Source organism: Dermochelys coriacea, chromosome 7, assembly GCF_009764565.3.
Source record: "Dermochelys coriacea isolate rDerCor1 chromosome 7, rDerCor1.pri.v4, whole genome shotgun sequence".
NCBI lineage: Eukaryota > Metazoa > Chordata > Testudines > Dermochelyidae > Dermochelys > Dermochelys coriacea.
In genome coordinates this window covers 93025896-93038090 of record NC_050074.1, presented here as the reverse complement: position 1 = coordinate 93038090, position 12195 = coordinate 93025896, and the positions used below count along the sequence as shown (strand labels likewise).

Here is a 12195-nt window from a genome sequence, read left to right as displayed (position 1 = left end):
GTTATTTTTAGTGCATCTGTCAGAATGTTCTCTATTCTTGGTCTATTTACTGTGAAAATTCTGTTTGCTGTGGCTAGGAGCCCTCAGTTGACAGTTTACGGTCAGTGGAACGTATCTGTTGTGAGTGCCTGTGGTCAGAGACTGAGAGCGAGATGGACTTACAGTTAAGCAGGAAAAATTCCATGGTGGGCTTGGAAATCAGGAAAGCAGCTCTGAACTGAACTCAATGTTCAGTGAGTCTGTGTAGAAAAGAGTGAGTTAGGATGATACGTTTCCATTAACCCCTATTGTTAAATGAAGATTTCTCAGGGATTGAATTTCATTTAGATTAATAAAACTTTTAAATTTTTAGGCATTCCCAAGTCTGCACTTTATCTAAATTATCTAAAATTCAGTTAATTCATGTCAAACATTGTACAAGTAATTAATTAAAATTACATAATGAAGATGTCTCATCTCCCCTGTTACTGATGTCAATAATTTACATCAGTAACAACTCATCATCATCATCAACCTCAGTCAAAAATTAACTCCATATCATTTCAAGGTCTATTGTAGTGACTTAATTTGAGATGTACGTCATGCATCCCTCTGTTAACCTTTTGGGGATGACAAGGAGGCTGAGGGCTGGAGGGAATTGGATTATTTCTAATATCCTTGTATTAGCTAGTGGCTATTTATGTGTACCAAGATGGGATCACACCACCTTTATGTTATATTTTTGCACTGTATATTTTAATTTAGGAGACGGGTGCCCATTATCGGGTGACCTAACTCACCAGCCGAAGAAGGAACCAACACCATGCCTGAGCCTGTTTCAGGCCCTTGCCCAAGGGTACAATTGGTTAAACTCATTAAAAACACTAGAACAAAGCTATTCCCCTGCTCCAAATGGGTATCAGTCCCCTTTCCCTTACTTCTCTCAGCCAAGGGTGGGAGGACACACCCTTCCCTTAAATCCCCTGCTGGTTCGTATGACAGACAGATAGCCCTTAACCCCTCAGCAGGTTAGGAAGTAAATTTTCCACGAAGAGTACACCTCTGCATACCTCCTCCTACTGATACCATATTCCATAGAATAAGAACAGAGCAGTGTCTCCTGTTCAGAGCTGCTTTGTCTATAATTGCTAAGGGTGAGTGCACCTTGGGAAGAGAGCAAGTGTATACAGAGAATCCCACTGGTATTGGAAACTAACAGCTGATGGAAGAATGAGCTGAGCTGAGCAGGTTCCAAAAAGAAGACAGCCTTTATTCTTAAAAAGCTGTCAATGACTACACAATTGCCACACCATTTATTTTGTGGTATTTTCACTCTGCAACACTGCAGTAGTTCATTGCCGATGCTCAGAAAATGCATTTTATTTACATTCCAGCTAAAATGAATAAATTGCAATTTAATACAGCTCAGTTGGCTGGAGTCCTGTAGAAAATTCGACAGGAATTTAAAAAATGATATGCAGGGCATGCTACTGATAGATATCTATCTGCAGTGTATCAATGATGTGTTTGCTTCAAGCAAGGTCAGAACAAAAGTCATTAGAAAACTACTGTAACTAGTCCTTCTCTATCCTCATCATCATCTAGTTGCACTTTGCTAGCACCTCCAGGCCTCATCCCAGGGTCAGGTTAAGCACTCTGCCCTAAAGGGTTAACAATGTAATCAATGCAATATACAACAAGTAGGTGCAGCAGACATTTTGAAGCAACAAGAGATAGAAGACAAACAAAACAGCAATAAGAACATGCATTTACGTGGGCAAGATCCGCACAGTTTAGACTACTGCTTGAGAAATGGGGGAAAATGCTGAGCAGTTCGATAGGGAGGAAGAAGACCAAGAAAACAGAGCCAAGAAGGCCCAGAAGGGAGGAGGACTAATTATGTCAAAAGCAGCAGGATGAGAAAAGAGGTAGGCCTTCAGACATGGCCACGAAGTCACTGGTCACCTTAGAGCCATTTCAGTGAAGGGAATGGAAGTTAGAATCTAGGCGATATGTGAGAAAATTAAAGGAGAGAGGCTGCCAGAATAGAGAGCATGGTGCATGAAGCAAAACTGGAGGAAGAAGTGGTGAACGCTGGAGAGGTAAATGGGGTAAAGAAAGTTGGTCAAGACTGGAGATGGAAAAAGAGAACAGTTTGATGGAATGAGGCAGGGGGCCTATAGAAAAAATAGAATATAAATAGAGATTATATCATACTTGATGATAAACTGTAAATTCAGTTGCTTGACCAAATGCATTATGAAATATACTCAAGTGACCAAATAACCAAGGCCAGTAAGGTTTACTGCTATAATCCAATAATAAATTTAGTACAGGAAAAAGGTTCTATAAGATACCAGTCTCCAGGAAGCCATCTCATGCAGTGATAGTACATTCACCTTATGCAGAAGGTATGGTCTCAAAAAGTTACACCCCTAAGGCCATCTTTTTATACCCCCACCTGTTTAAAAGCTACTATGCATGTCATCTGAAACGAGATTTAACCAATCAGCTTTCTACCTTGTTTTTCTGGTACCATGGTGTGTACCCTTTCTCTCTCTGTTCTGTGCACATGCATTTCAGATAGCAAAGGGTGTGAAGGCACATCCTAGGTCAGTTCTAGGGTAGAACAATCATATGTCTTGTCCTCTTCCTTTGGGACATTCCAGGACAGGCCTATGAGAATAACTCTCTTGCTATGGCAAAGCACTTGTCTTTCCTGATCTTGCCAGCTTCCCTAATTGCTCAAGCCAAAACCTATTTCAGTAAATGCAGGTGGTTATGGGATACTTAGTGTAAGTGACAGGTTTCAGAGTAGCAGCTGTGTTAGTCTGTATTCGCAAAAAGAAAAGGAGTACTTGTGGCACCTTAGAGACTAACAAATTTATTTGAGCATAAGCTTTCGTGAGCTACAGCTCGATTCATCGGATGGATGCATTGCAAAATACAATGGGGAAATTTTATATACACAGAGAACATGAAACAATGGGTGTTACCATACACACTGTAACGAGAGTGATCAGGTAAGGTGAGCTATTACCAGCAGGAGAAAGAAAGAAAAAAACAAACAAACAAAAAAAAACCTTTTGTAGTGATAATCAAGGTGGGCCATTTCTAGCAGTTGACAAGAATGTGTGAAGAACAGTGGGCGCAGGGGGGAAAATAACTATGGGGAAATAGTTTTACTTTGTGTAATGACACATTCACTCTCAGTCTTTATTCAAGCCTAATGTAATGGTGTCCAGTTTGCAAATTAATTCCAATTCAGCAGTCTCTCGTTGGAGTCTGTTTTTGAAGCTTTTTTGTTGAAGTATAGCCACTCTTAGGTCTGTGATCGAGTGACCGGAGAGATTGAAGTGTTCTCCAACTGGTTTTTGAATGTTATAATTCCTGACATCAGATTTGTGTCCATTTATTCTTTTACATAGAGACTGTCCAGTTTGGCCAATGTACATGGCAGAGGGGCATTGCTGGCACATGATGGCATGTATCACATTGGTAGATGTGCAGGTGAACGAGCCTCTGATAGTGTGACTGATGCGATTAGGCCCTGTGATAGTGTCCCCTGAATAGATATGTGGACACAGTTGGCAATGGGCTTTGTTGCAAGGATAGGTTCCTGGGTTAGTGTTTTTGTTGTGTGGTGTGTGGTTGCTGGCAAGTATTTGCTTCAGGTTGGGGGGTTGTCTGTAAGCAAGGACTGACCTGTCTCCCAAGATCTGTGAGAGTGATGGGTCATCCTTCAAGATAGGTTGTAGGGCCATGATGATGTGCTGGAGAGGTTTTAGTTGGGGTCTGAAGGTGATGGCTAGTGGCGTTCTGTTATTTTCTTTGTTGGGCCTGTCCTGTAGTAGGTAACTTCTGGGTACTCTTCTGGCTCTGTCAATCTGTTTCTTCACTTCAGCAGGTGGGTACTGTAGTTGTAAGAACGCTTGATCGAGATCTTGTAGGTGTTTGTCTCTGTCTGAGGGGTAGGAGCAAGTGCGGTTATATCATAGAGCTCGGCTGTAGACAATGGATCATGTGATGTGGTGTGGATGAAAGCTGGAGGCATGTAGGTAAGTATAGCAGTCAGTAGGTTTCCGATATAGGGTGGTGTTTATGTGACCATCACTTATTAGCACTGTAGCGTCCAGGAAGTGTGGACTGGTCCAGGCTGAGGTTGATGGTGGGATGGAAATTGTTGAAATCATGGTGAAATTCCTCAAGGGCTTCTTTTCCATGGGTCCAGATGATGAAGATGTCATCAATGTAGCGCAAGTAGAGTTGAGGCATTAAGGGGGCATTAGCATAAGTGAGCAGGATTATATAAAAATCATAGGCCAATTTAAGTTATATAACGATGATAATATTTGTGCTCGATGCTATTATATCTAGATCTAGGGTGTGGATAATACATATTGTTAATGATATGTATACATTTTAGCCAGCATAAATTAGTGTCTTATTTTTCTTTGATTTCACAGTAGTTGTATGCACACAACAGGACTGAATTAAGTTTGCACATGCAATCTCAAATATGGCATTTCCTAACTGTTCAGAACTTAAGTAGCAAAGTTAACCATTTTTTTTAGATGTAATACAGCATACAATTATACATATAAATACTGTATACAAAAACTTGCTGGTACCAAAAAAATGCCATTATTATTGACAACGTTGCCAGCACATGTCTTCCTGTTATTATTAATAGACAATCCAGAGAAACATGCCTCTCCCCGTTCTGAAGGCTCCATTAATATGCAAAACTGAAAAGTTCCTAAGTAAAGAATGAGCACACTGATTTGTGAACGTGTTCAGTAAAATGAAACCAGACCTACACTTTAAGGGGTTGTTCATATATACTCTAATGTACGTACACAAATATACACAATCCCATGGATACTACTGGGGATACATATACATACCATGGAGAAAATACATCCTCTACAAGTCATTTTGCTGAACGTGGCAAAGCAGGATAGTTCAGGGTGGAATGCCTACTGTAATTTAATGAAAGGGATTAAGGATGTCTGTGACAACTGCTCTCAAACTAGTGAGATCAAAGAAAAATAAGACATTTTGATAAGAGATTAACATGTGGGATTAGCATACATACAGCTACAAGTAAATACATAATACTTTAACCCCTTAATATCAGAAGTTGGATTTCTGATCCTGTCTCATTGTTGATAGGGGGATGGTCCATAAATGACTGCTGGCACAAGAGGATAATGAAAGTATTGTCAACATCTTGATTCTATCACAGTCCACAAACAAACATTGATATTTTTATGCAAGCATTAATAGTTCTCTCATAGAATATTAATCTTTCAATTTTAGAAAATTTCAGAAAGACTACATTAGAATGTAGAGCTCATTTTGTATCCAAACATTTATTTTGAATGAGAGGCTGCTTTCATTCTCCCAAACAATTTTTGGCAAATAGAGAAAACCGAACTCTTCCTCCCTCAAACTCTTGAATGAAGACAGCATCAATTCCAACTTCAGAGCTGGTTTGCACTATAAATTCTTCAGTGAAATCTGAGCTGGGCAGCTCTGGAGAGGAGGAAAGCATGGATAGAAGTTCTTGGACTACATTTCTCCTCTGCAGATGGTCTGCTTATATTAGAAGCAGTACCACATTTTCACTGTTCAGGAGTCTCATAAGATTTCTAGTACTTTCTGGCTTCAGCTGCATTTTGCTTCCTGTCACTGCCAAATCCAGGAAATACAGAGCTGTATGTAGAATAAAATAATGAAGCCAAAGATTTTCTATTTTCTAGACTTTCAGGATCAATTTTTGGTAATGGTTTGGATAATTTCTTAGGTTAGCCAAGCCAGTTCCCCTATCCTTACTATTAATGGTATTGAGGGAGTCGAAGGGTAAACTAAACACTTCTTCCTTCTTACCATGCTGCACAATATGAAAGCAAGAGGGGACACAAAGAAACTAAGAGTCTTTAAACAAATGGTCTGAATCAGCACATCCCATCCTACATTCCTGTCCCTTTAGCCTTATGTTTTGTGGACAAAATTGCTAAATATTTTGACAGGGTCAGGCCAGATGGCTATAGGAGAGTAATAGAAGGCAGATATATTAGCCCCAGGCTAAGTAGGTCCCTTTTCCCTGGGTAAGGTAACAGAGAAGTCCAGAACAATCAGGAACCTTCTGGAAACAATTAAGACAGGCTGATTAGAACACCTGCAGCCAATCAAGAAGCTGCTAGAATCAATTAAGGAAGGCTAATCAGGGCACCTGGGTTTTAAAAAGGAGCTCACTTCAGTTTGTGGTGTGCGTGTGAGGAGCTGGGAGCAAGAGGCACCAAGAGCTGAGAGAATGCAGACTGTTGGAGGACTGAGGTGTACAACCATTATCAGACACCAGGAGGAAGATCCTGTGGTGAGGATAAAGAAGGTGTTGGGAGGAGACCATGGGGAACTAGCCAGGGAGTTGTAGCTGTCACACAGCTGTTCCAGGAGGCACTCTAGACATCTGCATTCCACAGGGCCCTGGGCTGGAACCCGGAGTAGAGGGCGGGCCTGGGTTCCCCCGAAATCCTCCCAACTCCTGGTCAGACACAGGAGGAGTTGACCTGGAGTGTGAAAAAACAGCCAAGCTGAGGGCTGCCGTGAAGCTCCAAGGCGAGCAAATCCACAAATAAGCACAAGACCCACCAAGGCAGAGCAGGAACTTTGTCACAACTGGTGTGAGAAGTGGGATCTGGTGTCCACAGCACGGCAGAAGAAGGAAGGTGTTTGGAAGGGGGGGGGGGAGAAAAAGGAAGAGGGTCTATTTTTATTTTTTTTCATCACAATGGAGGAGGTAGTGTGGGCACTGATACAAGCCATGGATGCCCAGCAGGAGGCTACTCGTGTCCAGGCAGCCACCCAACGGGAGGCAGTGCGGCTGCAGCAAGAGACTAATCACCTGCTGATGGACCAGGCTGCTCAAGACCGGACTATGTTGCGGGAACTGGTAAACCAGGTAAAGGCCCTTACAGAGCTGAACCACGGCCATGATGGGATGCAGATCATGTGGGCCAGCAATTGGCTGAAGAAAATGACGCAGGAGGATGATGTAGAGGCATACCTCCTGGCCTTTGAGAGGACAGTCCTGCAGAAGGCTTGGCCCCGAGAACAGTGGTCTGGCATTCTCGCTCCATTCCTGTGTGGGGAGGCCCAGAAGGCCTACTATGATTTGCCTGAAGAGGCTGCGGCAGACTACCCCCAGCTGAAAGCAGAGATCCTGGCCAGATCTGGGGTAACAACCACAGTGCGGACCCAGCGATATCATGAGTGGAGGTACCAGGAAAACAAAACCCCACAGTCCCAATTATATGACCTCATCCATCTCGCACAAAAGTGGTTACGATCTGAGTCCCAGAGTCCGGAGGAGATACTAGAGGTTCTGGTCATCGACTGGTACATGAGAGGACTACTGCCAGACCTTCGCGCCTGGGTAAGCCAGAACGAACCCTGCACTTACGACGAGGTTGTCGCGCTGGTAGAAAGGCGAAGGATGGCGAGGGAGCTGACCCGACCAGTTAGGGAAGCACCACCCCGGGTTAAGCTAGCAGCACCAAGCCCTAGAGCTTGGGTGACTGGGCCACTAGGAGAACCCAGGTGGAAAGAGAGAGGGGCTGAAGGTCCACCAGAAGCCACAGAGTCGGAGCACTGAGGGGGAAGAGGATAGTGATGTTAGACTACCCAAACCAAGAGACTGGGGAACGCCTAGGGCTCCATACAGATGTTACGCCTGCGGGGAGTGGGGACACACAGCTGCACAGTGTCCCAATGCTGAGGAGCCTATGCAGTGTAACCTGGGGAACTGGTCAGACTCATGCTCCCTAATCCACCTTGTGGGGGGGGTCTCACTAACCCCACATATGTACACTAGACCAGTGAAGCTAAATGGGATAGAGACCACAGCACTGGTTGATTCGGGGAGTGCTATCACGCTTGTCTCGGGGAAGCTCATGAAGCGTAGTCCGCTGCTGTGGGTTAAGCATACGGGGACAACATGCGTCCATGGGACAGTTGGTTATTACCCCACCATCCCAGTAAAAATAGAGATTCAGGGGAACACTACTGAGGTAGCAGCAGGTGTAGTCCCTAAGCTCCCATACCCAGTGCTCATACGGAGGGACTTCCCAGGGTTTGAGACTTACTCCTGGTAGGGGAATTGGAGAAAGGGGGAAGCCCTGAAAGTAGCGAGGCATCCACAGTAGACGGTCAACCCCCAACCTTCTCTGAAATATCCCCAGATTTGTTCTCCACTTCCAGACAGCGTAGAAAGACGAAAAGGGAAAGAAGGGCAGCTAAGGCCTTGGGAACCCGAATACTGGTCCAAAGCCAGAGGGTTGCTCTCACAGGTAGGCGGACCCGAGCAGCTGAAAAGGGGGCCACCCATTTGGAAAAGGCGCAGGAGGCCCAGCGAACACATTACAATCGCCAGGCAAAAGTCCAACAGTTCCAACCAGGGGATCGGGTGATGGTGTTGGTACCCATGGCAGAAAGCAAGCTTTTGTCCCAATGGCTTGGGCCCTATGAGGTGGTTGAACCCATGGGGGAAGTAACCTACGAAGGGCGGCAGCCAGGATGTTGGAAACAAGAACAAATTGATCACATTAACCTCTTAAAGCCTTGGCACTAACGAGAGGCGTGTGTAGTGGCGCAAGAGACCCCAATCCAGGGAAATAATATGCAGGAGCAGATCAGGATATCCACTAATCTGACACCAAACCAGAAGAAGGAGGTAACTGAGATGATCAACCGATACCAGGACGGGTTTTCAACCAAACCAGGCTGGACCACCAAAGCATATCACCACATTATCACAGACCCTGGGGCAAAGGTAACTTTAAGGCCCTATTGGGTCCCAGCAGCAAAAAGGGAGTAGATCAAGGCAGAGGTAAAAAGGATGTTGGAGCTGGGAGTCATCGAAGACTCCCACAGTCAGTGGTCAAACCCGATTGTGTTGATGCCCAAACCTGATGGCACCACTAGGTTTTCGCTGGCTGAATGAGAGATCCAAATTTGATGCATACCCCATATCGATAAGTTAGTTGACCGCCTGGGCAATGCCCAATTTTTGACCACCCTTGATTTAACAAAGGGATACTGGCAGATTCCCCTTGCCAAAGATGCAAAAGAAAAGACTGTATTCTCTATACCAGAAGGTCTGTTTCAATATACTGTTCTTCCTTTTGGACTGCATGGGGCACCTGCCACCTTCCAGTGTCTTATGGACAAGCTCCTACGACCTCATACCAGTTATGCAGCGGCATACCTGGATGATGTGATTATTCACACCCCCGACTGGGAAACCCACTTAGGAAAGATGGAAGCGGTTCTGGGAATGTTAAGACAGGCTGGCCTCACAGCCAACCCAGCCAAGTGTGCTATAGGGCTAGCCAAGGCTAAATGCCTTGGCTACATTGTAGGAAAGGGCATGGTCAAGCCCCAACTAAACAAACTAGAGGCTATCCAAAATTGGCCCCGGCCAAATTGGAAAAGGCAAGTCCAGGCATTCCTGGGTGCAGTGGGGTACTACCGATGATTTATTCCCCATTTTGCTACCAGAGCGAGTCCCCTGAAAGACCTGATAAAAGCCCAGGGTCCAGACATGGTGAAGTGGACAGATGCCGCAGAGAAAGCATTCATGGATCTACAGACAGCCCTCTGCAGTAACCCCGTGCTTATAGCCCCAGACTTCAACAAAGAATTCATTTTACAAACAGATGCATCTGAAATAGGATTGGAAGCAGTCCTATCGCAGATGGTCGGAGATGAAGAACACCCAATCCTCTACCTCAGCAGGAAACTCCTTCCGAGAGAGCAGAAGTATAGTTAAAAGAAGTGGTTAAAAGAGTGCCTAGCTGTGAAATGGGCCATGGAAACACTATGTTATTACCTTCTGGGACGACGGTTTACCCTTGTGACCGACCATGCACCCCTCCAGTGGATGCAGCGAAATAAAGAGAAAAATGCAAGAGTGACCAGATGGTTCCTGTCCCTACAACCTTTCCAGTTCACCATACAACACCAGGCTAGAAGCCACCATGGCAATGCAGATGGCTTGTCACGAGTACACTGCCTGACGTCCCAAGTTGCCCAACCCCATAGTGTTAAGCAGAGGGAGGGGATATGTGACAGCGTTGGGCCAGATGGCTATAGGAGAATAATAGAAGGCAGATATATTAGCCCCAGGCTAAGTAGGTCCCTTTTCCCTGGGTAAGGTAACAGGGAAGGTTCCAGAACAATCAAGAATCTTCTGGAGACAGCAATACATTTTTCTCTGTGTTTGTAGTCACAGAAATATTTCTCTTATCCAAAGTGGATGTCATACATAATTGGATGCGAGGTAATTCCAAAGTTACATCAAGGCTTCCTTTCCTCTTCCCCTCTCCCCAGCATTGTTGTGACAATCACAAGAGATACCTTTTAAAAATAGCTTGGATGAAAACCCAATACCATCTCACTGCCAATGAAATCTCATCTCAGAGAAAAAAAATAGCTATTCAGAAAGTTTACTAGGAAGTAAATTTGTGCATTTAAATGTTGACATCAATAAATTAAAAGAAACGAGTTTAGATATGTGTCTAAAAAAACCCCAACCCCTAACAACTTATGTATCTAAGAATATAAAAGAAATATAATATTCCTGGTTTCACTAAGAGAGAGGCTGGTACACTCTGATGTTTGCTAAGAGTTAAACTCATTGCTCTTTCCAAACACAATATCCCTCTAATCCCCCTTACCTTAGTTTCCCGACCTATAGGCTGTATAACGGTTATATGAATCTAATTGAGGTAGAAATATTGATTATAGGTCTGAAGATGTCACATGCCAGAATCTCAGCTGCTGGAAACTGGTATAGCTCCATTAGCTGCCTTAAATGTATAATGAGAAAGTTCAGCTGAAGAGGTACTCTGCAGACCATACAGCAAGAGTACAGGAAAACAATATTGTTGGCTTGTGCTAAGGATTGATAAGTATAACTGTAGGCAAAAACTTCTTCCTACTCTCCATGGACAGCATAACTTTTGCTGTTTGCTTCACTATATCAGTTTGGTAACTTTGATTGCTCCATGTGAATTAGCCAGTTTCATTGTGTTGCAAGAATAGTACATAAGAAAACTCAAGAGCTGAAATGAATTTAAATCCTGAGTTTCAGACATAATATACAATATTTTTACCATCATGATTAAAAAAGCCACCCCAAGCCAACCTTCAAGTCCCTAGAGAGTGCTCTTTAAAATCCCATAGTAAGTGATGCAACCACTGACTCATTTCTATTTTAGGTTCTGACAAAGTATCGTGTTGTTCAGAGAAACACCTGTCAGACTAGGAGACGTCAGCATTTCTTTTATAACAATTGGTCACAACAAATGGGATTTACAGACATCTTCATCATTAGTTTAATAATTTGCTAAACAATTTTTTTAGTTTAAAATATCTTTCCATTCATAATTTTGAATGGCACAAGCTTTTATTCTTAGTGAGCCAATACGATTCCCAGTAGCAGTCTTTTACACAACTATATACATGCAACACTAAATGTGTTTTAACAGCTATTAAAAAAATATATAGAACATGTCTTAAGGTGTTGGCTAAGAATTCTGCTAGCAAATATTCATAGCACGTGTCCTCCTGCCATTATTAATGGACAATCCAGAGAAACAGGTCTCCCCCCCATTCTGAAGGCTCCATTAATATGCAAAACTGAAAAGTTCCTAAGTAAAGAATGAGCACACTGATTTGTGAATGTGTTCAGTAAAATAAAACCAGACCTTCACTGGAAGGGGTTGTTCATATGTATACTAATGTACATATACAAAAATACACAATGGATATTAATGGGGATACATACACATACCAAGGGGAAAATACATAGCAGCATGTCTCCTTCATGGGCAAGAAATGCCAAAGAAATAATTGTTTCCTCTCCTTTTTGGGGAAAGAAGTAGTTGATGAGAAAAAGAAGTCCCAAAAGCAAGTTAAGCATGGTATTGTAGTTAAGGTTTATTTTTTTCACATGTATATGTATCACACATTCACACATACAAAGTAATAAACAAACCTATCTACTTGATAGGTCACTAATCCAGCATGAATGAACCACTTATGGTTTACTGTTCCTGGGGGGGTGTGTGTGTGTGTGTGTATGTGTATAATCATGCACACAATTAGGAACATTAAATCATGATTTGTTCACTCATGCTGGATTAGTGC

The 12195-nt window shown here is 43.2% G+C and overlaps 1 long non-coding RNA gene across 1 annotated transcript in view; it reads right to left on the bottom strand.

Moving 5' to 3' along the window:
• The window catches only part of LOC122460978, a 33173-nt gene that overhangs the window by 12970 nt on the left and 8008 nt on the right, over window positions 1-12195 (bottom strand). The window contains exon 2 of the long non-coding RNA XR_006282660.1: window positions 163-239. This is a non-coding gene — a long non-coding RNA (uncharacterized LOC122460978). The remainder of the gene's footprint in view (window positions 1-162; window positions 240-12195) is intronic.